Source organism: Curcuma longa, chromosome 13 (assembly GCF_044706935.1).
Source record: "Curcuma longa cultivar G26 ecotype Majalengka, Jawa Barat chromosome 13, ITB_CL_G26_1.1, whole genome shotgun sequence".
Lineage (NCBI taxonomy): Eukaryota > Viridiplantae > Streptophyta > Magnoliopsida > Zingiberales > Zingiberaceae > Curcuma > Curcuma longa.
In genome coordinates this window covers 10,028,098-10,036,895 of record NC_133873.1, presented here as the reverse complement: position 1 = coordinate 10,036,895, position 8,798 = coordinate 10,028,098, and the positions used below count along the sequence as shown (strand labels likewise).

The following is an 8,798-nucleotide window of genomic DNA, read 5'->3' as shown; positions in this document are numbered from 1 at the left end:
GCCGCTGGTTGGCGCTGGCTGCCGGTGGTGCAACTGATCGGCCTCGGCGATGGCAGTGGTGTGATGGGAATTACTCACCTCTGGTTCGATTGTGATAGGATTAAGTGTTACAAATTGTAAAATATTGTGAGTTATTGTTGAAATGGTATGAACATATATGTATGGAAAATGGAAATTGTTTAGTTGATGTGGGATGTGTAATAAACTTTCTTACCTACTGTTGATGTTGTGCTTGTATGGTAATGTAGTGTTGGTGTAGTGTTAAACTCGAGTTGAACATGCTTAAGTTGTGTTGTATAGATATTGCATAGGTTGTGTGATGTTATAAGGCTGTGCATATTGTATGAATAACATTTTGTATGTTGTATGACTTGGAATTAAATTTGTAGGTTGTATGTTTTGTATCTATTGTTGTATATATGTTGTAAGTATGTTGTTGTATGATACATGATGTGGATTTAATGTTGATTACTTTTTTAGTGTTGTTTGTGCAGGTTTACAATTTACGTGGACGAAAGTAATTAGAGAGATACTCGTTGTTTATCGGCTTGAGGTATATTTATAAGTATAGTTATTTTAGAAATTTGAATAGTTTTTAGTTATAATTGTATTTAGTTTAATGTTAATATTTATTATTATAATTTAGTTTGAATTAATTAGACTAAATGATAAACCCTAAAATCATAAACCGTAAATCCTAAAACCCTAAAATCATAAACCGTAAACCCTAAACCCCTTAAACTCCTTTAACCTAAACCTAAACCCCTTTAACCCTAAACTCCTAAAAACGTAAACCCTAAACCCTTAAACCATAAACCATAAACTCCTAAAAAACTAAATCCCCTAAACCCTAAACCCTAAACCCTAAATCGTAAACCCCTGAACCACTAAAAAACCTAAACCCTAAACCCTAAAATCCTAAATCCTTAACCCTAAACCCTAAACCCTAAACCCAAAACAAACCAAACCAAAACACCGCCTCCTCTCTCGCGCGCGACAGACATTTTTTGGGCGATTCTTCACGGGCGTTGGCCACCGATCGCGCTCCGCCCGCGGCGCTCGCCGCGGGCGGCGCCTGTTCCCCCGATGCCAGATTTCTTGCACTTCCCTCCCCTCTCAATGGATGCTCCGACGATGCAGGGGGCTCCGCGCCGCGACTGATGCAGATCAAGGCTCGCCCCGCTTCCTGACGGAGACGCTTCATCCCACCTCGCCCCGAGCCTCCAAAAAAACCCTAGAAGATGTGGGTGACGACTTCAAGTTTGCCATACTTAGAATGCAAGCCAGGGTTTCTAGCACTGAAGAGGAGGTTGCGGATATGGCTGAACCGTTCCATTTTGCTTTGATTGGCAAGTTCTCTGGTATGAGGCTGAAACAACAGATTGTTCTTCAAGCATTTAGAAATTTGGGACTGTCTAATTTCTACAATATCAGATTTCTTCGTTCGGATTACATTTTCATGCATCTAACAACAAGCGAAAACATGGCCAGAATCTGGACCTGGGGAATTTGGTACATTGGGGGAGTTCCTCTTCGGATCTTCAAGTGCCCTCCTAATTTTTCTTACACGGCAGGATCTTCAGTTGTCCCTATGTGGATTCAACTTCCAGATTTACCAATTCATATGTTCAACAAGAGGGGGTTGTTTTCGGCGGCTAAGATCGTGGGAAACCCTATAAAGCTTGATGAAGCTACGGCGGATTGTTCAAGGTTAACCATGACTTGGGTATGTGTGGAAATAGACCTCTTAAAGCCGAAGGTAGAAGAATTCTGAATTGGTATTAGTGAGGAGAAAAGATTGCAAAAAGTGATATATGAGAGGGTACCGAATTACTGTATGAAATACCTTCATTTAGGTCACTCGGAGGAGGAATGCTATGCTAATGGGAGTAGACCAAAACCCCAATGGAAAGCTGGGAAGGATGATGCTGCTAAAGATGGAGAAGACCTACGAGTCATTTTAAATCAGAGATATGCTGCAGGAAAATACAAGGAGATTGCTAATGATCCCTTAGATGCAAGGGATGAGCCGTTGAAGAAGAATGGAGGAGATAAGCAGGCATGGATTGCAAAGAAGGGAAATTCCAATGCGTAAGTATATGAGAAAGCACAAGGACAAAATGCAGGGAACAGTTTTCAGATTTTAAATACTTTGGAGGATGAAAATCAAGTGGAAATAGAGGGGATTGTTGGTGTGCACTACAACAAATTTGACTTTCCGCAGCACGTTATTAACAGCGCATAATTATAATGTGCTGTTAATAATAGTTTTTACGGCGCACCTAATAAGTGCGCTGCGGATAATATGTTATATTTTAAAATTAACAGCGCACAAATAACAATGCATTGTGAATACTATTTTTTACAGCGTACAAAAATTATACGATGTTAAAAGGAATTAAAAAAATATCATTAATAGCACATAGATATACGCTGTTAAAAAAAATTATTAAAAAAGATTAATTGATAATTTTTTTTCTCACGAACCCCCTCTCTCTCTTTTACGCTAGGTTTTCCTGCCGCCCTCTGTTACGCGAGTTCCCCCGACCGCGCTCGCTCGCACTCGCCTGGCCGCCCTCCTGGCCGCCCTCTCCGCCTGCGAGGTTTCCCTTCCGCTCCTCTCCGCCTGCGAGGTTACCCCGACCGCGCTCGCCTGGCCGCCCTCTCCGCCCGTGAGGTTTCCCTTCCGCTCCTCTCCGCCCGCGAGGTTCCCCCGACCGCGCTCGCCTGGCCGCCCTCTCCACCCGCGAGGTTTCCCTTCCACTCCTCTCCGCCCGCGAGGTTCCCCCGACCGCGCTTGCCTGGCCGCCCTCTCAGTTCCTCTCCACACCCTCTTTGTTCGTCTGCGCTCCTCTCCGCCCGCGAGGTAACATACATGAATGCTAAAAAGGAAAAGAAAGTTTAAAGCAGAGAAAATCTAGTTTGATGATAAGGACTAAGACTCTTATGACTTGAATATCTGGTTTACCTCAGGTGAAAATGTTGAAACCTGTATAGTTAAGTTTGTGGCAACTAGTGAATCTAATGAACTGCCCTGAACAGGTCCAACAGTGACTTTGATACTCTGGATCCAAGCAAGAACAATAATTACTTTAGTAACTAGAATGGGAGTATACAAGATCTTTTGGTTCATTCTAATGCAAAAAGAAATCTGAATATATAAGAATTTCAAGAACCAACAAGTAAATTTGGAGCTAGAAAGCCATAAAAAAGGAATGTAGGTGCACCTGAATATGCTAGGGTATTGATAATTCTTTCTATTCTATCTCCTTGCCTTTGGTATTCTGGTGCTGCTTTAAGGGTTAATCTTGACAACTGTTTTACTTTCATCTTCATTTCTCTGTATCTCCTACTTTGAATTTTATTTCCTTTCAATTTTATGTCAGTTACATATGTTAAACAAATAATAGATCCTTTATGAGCATTATGTGTCAATGTAATTTTGCATTTTGTGTGTAAATGGAGTTTAAGGTTCAAAATATGAGTAGGAGTTTCAGTCCCTGGTCGCAACCAAATAGTTTGGTGCCTTCTTGGGCATGTGGCAAATGGTGCTGGTTGCTCCAATGAGGACGGAAAAGGGAAAGAGTAAGAGTAGGAGGAAACTTATTTGGAGGAGATATGCTGGTGTTGGAGAAAATTTCTTGCAAATCATGACATGCTATGGTATCTCCCTAATGAGCAGGCGATATAGGAAGCTTAACTAGGGTTTTGGATCTGGATGGAAGTCATGTCTAGGCCGATTGCTCTTTTTTAGTCCTTGCAGTTCATGGAAGGTTACGGTGAAGGATGAGCAATTTAGAGCTTTGCATGAAGGATGAGGGTTTCAAAGCTTCGCACAACAAAGGATGAACAATTTGGAGCTTCTCACGAAGAAGGCACTAAGTTCCACTCGTCTGCTCATGTACTTTGGTGTTGGAGCTTCTCACGTGCTAGTCAGCAGGTGGGCCAGGTGGAGTGAAATTTTTCCTAAACTGACCGGGGTGCAAAATGAATTTTGAAATCATGCTTTTCCAGTCTTTTATATTTACACTATCTTTTCATATCTTGAAGTTCCATCATTTTACTTTAGGTACAAGCCTTAAATAGTCAAGGTAGTACATATTTGTATGTTCTTAAAAATCCTTTTATTTCATCCACTTGCAGAAACTGTGGCTCGCTTGCAATTGCAGAAAAGGTAATACTTTTGTGTGCATAGAATTTCAGCTTGCATTAACATGGTATTCAGCTTGCATAATCAGTGTCATACCTGTGTTGGAAGGGAAAATTGTAAATTTTCAGCAATGCTTCTGGTACAGCAATGCTGAATTCCAATTGCTGAATTCCAATTGTTGAATTCCAATTTTCAGCAATGCTTCAGTGTCGTACCTGCATTCCAGTAGGCCTTTAAGTGTTGAATTCCAATTGTGTGCATCTTTAAGTCCAGCAATTGCATAGACCTTAGCCTTTACAATCTGATCTCTCATGTCTCTGTTTTGATACACCTTAGTCCAGCAATTGGTTATCAAGGCAGTATTTAGTTTCTCTTCATTTCCTTTTCATTTTGATAAGTCAAGAATTGTTTTCCTCCTTTTTATTTCTGTAGATAAAATTTTGATAAGTCTTCATTTCCTTTGCCGATGTTGACTCCTATTATTTTTCATTATTGATAGTTCAAGATACTAAGAAATGTACATTGTAATGCTGATATGCTCGTATACTATGATGTTGGTGCAAGGAAGGTCTAAGCCAGCACGCAAGTCTGTATGCATCACCTACAAACCAGTAATGGAGACCGCGGGATTCGAAGAATCCCTCTCCCACTTAGTTTTTACTTTGAGGATTTTGAATTATGATCACATTAATAATTAATTCAATAAATTGATTTCCAGGCGTGGCCTTAGACAAAATCAATTATTGAACTTCTTATTTATGCTTTCATAATTGATTCTAATTTCCTATCTAATCATGCTTGTATAAATAACTAGTTCCTAATTGATCTCCAGGTTGTGGCGAGGCTAAGGCCTTCTTGGATATGGGAGCAACCACCACTCCTAGACAAGATCAACTTCGGAGTTCGTTAATTATACGCGCATAATTTTCCTTAATTGTCCTTAAGGGGTAGGAAATTAACCTATGTGTATTTTATGTTTAACTATTTAAACACAACCACACACATACACAGCAAAAAATAAAACAGCAATAAATATGGAAATAATAAAACTAAAACTATTTCCAACTATTATGGCCTTTTATTTTTCCTTTGCTGCAACTCGGCTTTGACCGTCTCGCTTCCCTTTCCGCTGCGCCTTTGTGGCCCCAAAGATCCGCGCCTTGCTAGGAACCCGGTCGATGCATGTAAATAAAATTTTACAAATTGATCCTATACTCCATTGAAGGAGTGTACAAAAAAATCTAATTTGCAAAAATTTAAACTAATACGGTCAACCCCCGTATTTAATTCCTATACATGCATACACATACATACAAACATTCACACATATTTGGCCACAATAGTTGGAAAATAATTACCCTGCAACACCGAGTTAAACTATTGCATATTTCTAACTATTGAACATGTGTGACTAGCATGCAAAACTAAAACCGAAGTAATTTATCGGAATCGGAGAACCTCGCTCTGATACCATTTGTTGGCGATCTGGATCTCCGTCCTATGTTCCGGATTCTATCCGCTCCGAAAAGCATAGAACCCCACAGGACAAAAATTTTATCCCGCCAGGATCAATTGACAAAGTCTACAAAAGACTAAGTCAATCGATCCTTCAGGATCGCCGATTCCTAAATTACTTTCTACGGTTTCTACGACTAGTTCTAGTACGAAAATTAGACTGCGGAAAGTATCAAGTCTTTAACCACACAGTTAATAAACTAGGCTTCCAACATGCAAAACTACAGTTTCATATTCAGTCTGTTATGGCACCACCACACACATCTTGATCTCAGCCTTGTCCTGCTGCCTCCCATTGCCTAATGACCTCGGTTTGGCTCTGCAACATAAGGAAGAAAAACTATAAGCACAAGGCTTAGTAAGCTCCTTTCCTACTCACCAAAAACCGATCGTCAATCCAAGCATAATATCATGTGAAAGAAAGCACATAATCATAAGAGCACATTAGCATAGCATTAAGCACATAAACATTAAGCACATAAACATTTCCTTAAGCTTAACATTGGAATCATATGCATATAAATGAAAATGCCTTTGGAAACTTATTATCATAATAGATAAAAATAATCATTCTTATCATTCTTTGGGATCCCCGGCTTGTACCCATTCATTTCTTGCGCGCCATTCCAAATAGTACGAGGTTGCAAATCTCGACTACTCAGTTACTAGGTCTTCTGCCTTTCGACCTAGGGCCTTTCTTTAGGTGGCCATCCCTTGGACCCCTTTCGGGTTCCGGTACAAGCCATTCATTAAAATAAATTAATGCACATGCTTTCATTTTCTTTTATCATTATAGGAAAACATCCATGACATTTAAACCTATCAACTAGATTTAAATCATCCCTTGAGTTTCCTACATGGTTTAGCCGAACCCTACATGGCTTGAAACCATGACTTAGGCTTAACCACTTATACCTTAAGACTTGTTTAAGGTTCTCCATTCTTTGAACCCATTTACTAGGGTTAGGACATTACCCAAGCCTCTTGTTAAACAAGGTTAGCCGAACCCCTAGTGTTAGCATGAGTCCATTTATTTGTTTAGATCTAACCATAGGAGTCTCCCTAATGAGAGTTTATTACATAACATTTTCAAGCCTTAGCTTGGTTGGAACATAATCTCATTCCTTTGGATCCAACCTGGCCGAAACTTTAAAAGGCCACAATCATGAAATAAATTCAACCAAATGGATCCTAAAGCCTGCTACAACATCACCTATCCTTTCAAGCCTTGGTAGGTTTAAAAACATAACTTAAAGCCTTAGATCTTCATGTTGGCCGAACCCCCCATAGCATGAAATCCTAGGTTTTTTTTTCCCTACATGAAACCTTGAACCTTCATAAGACATCATACATATCATTTGCAAGTATAGCTAGGTTAGAAATACCATCTTAGCCCTAACTACAAGCTTTGGCCGAAACTTTAAAATATGGAACATAAGTTTGATTTAGTCCACATGAAACCCTACATCATCATATGAAATCATCTAATAATACTTGCTAACATAGTTAGATTAAAACATAAGGAACCCTAGATCATGATAGTAGAACATCAAGTATTCTTTAAACAACCTTATGGATCATATAAAGCTTAGTTTATTCTAAACATGTTTTTAAAACTCTATCATCACAACAAGGCCAAACTTAAAAAAGCTTATTCTAAACATGAGCATAGTTTATTCTAAACATGAGCATAGCTTATTCTAAACATGAGCACATAGCTTATTCTAACATGTTTTTAAAACTCTATCATCACAACAAGGCCAAACTTCAAGGAAAGTTTTTCATGCTCATATAACACATAACTTCAAAAATCCATGAGAAACCATTATGTTGCAGGGTGAGGAAGTCTTACCTAGCCTTTAGAGAGGTTTTACCCTAAAGGAGAAGAGACAATGAAGCCTTTGTAAAGCCTCAACCTTTGCCTAGACTCTCCCTAGCCTTCCTAGAGCCTTTCCCCTTTGCTCCCTTTTGCTTGGTTGAAGATGCCGCCCCTTGAGACTTTCGGCCACAAGGAAAAGAGAGGGGAGAAGAGGGAATTTTCGGTGAGGGAAAGTGAGGAAGGAGGTGGAGATTTCGGCAATAAGAGAGAGCTTGTAAGGAATTAATGGGGTGGAGGTTACCATTTACTCCTCTCTCAACATGGTATGGAATAACACCCATTTAATCCTTTCCCTATTCTCTAAAACCTTCCATTTCATGATGAAGTTATCCTTATCCATGAATTTTCGTCCACCTTATCTTGCAATTTCGTTCAAGAGGAAACGAATCAAAGGAAAAAGGAAATTCATTTGCATGTGTAACCCTTGCCATTTAAATGAGGGTGATGTCATCTCTCTTTCAAATTTATTTCCCCTTATATCTCTAACAAGATAAACTTGCTAGCCCATTTGGTTATCCCATGCTTCTACTAGGCTTGCCATTCCTTGAGGTCCAAGGATCAATCCTTGGTTCCTCCATTATTTTTCTCTTTTATTTTTGCAAAGCCCACATGGAATTAGCCCAATTAATCATCAAGACACATTTAGAAATTTTACTAATTTCTTTAAATCAATCATTCATTATTATCCAAGAATTATTGAAGGAAAATTGCGGGTATTACATGAACCAATTCCAAATTATAGAAACATCTTAAATCTAGGCCCTTGGATTAGCTTGCTTGGTTTCCAACCGTTAGATCTTTTCAGAATTATTTTTAAAAAATAATTCCAACCTTATCTAGATGTGGCCGGCCACTTATGGATAGGTTTGGTTCAATCCGTGAACCAACTTTATATTAAAGAAGAAAATAAAACTGAACCGAAGAGATCTCATCCGTCGGATGCAACTTAATCTCATCTAACGGTTACGATATAATCTTCTTTAATATAACTTAATCCCTTTGATCCAATGGCCCTGATCTAATGGCTTGGGCGTGTGGTTCAATGAACCATCTCTGGTTCACCTCGTGAACCGGTTCTTCCTTCCAAAGAGAATTAAAACCGAACCGGAGAGATCTCGTCCATTGGACGCGACTTAATCTCATCCAACGGTTCTAATCTATTCTCTTTCAATCTTCTTTATTTATTTTGATCCAATGGATGCAACTTGATCTAATCCCACGGATACAAGCTGATCTCATCCATTAACTCATCCT

The 8,798-nt window shown here is 39.3% G+C and overlaps 1 pseudogene; it reads left to right on the top strand.

Moving 5' to 3' along the window:
- Window positions 1-1,123: 1,123 nt before the first annotated feature.
- Window positions 1,124-2,870, top strand: LOC141844019 (uncharacterized; annotated as a pseudogene).
- Window positions 2,871-8,798: the final 5,928 nt, after the last annotated feature.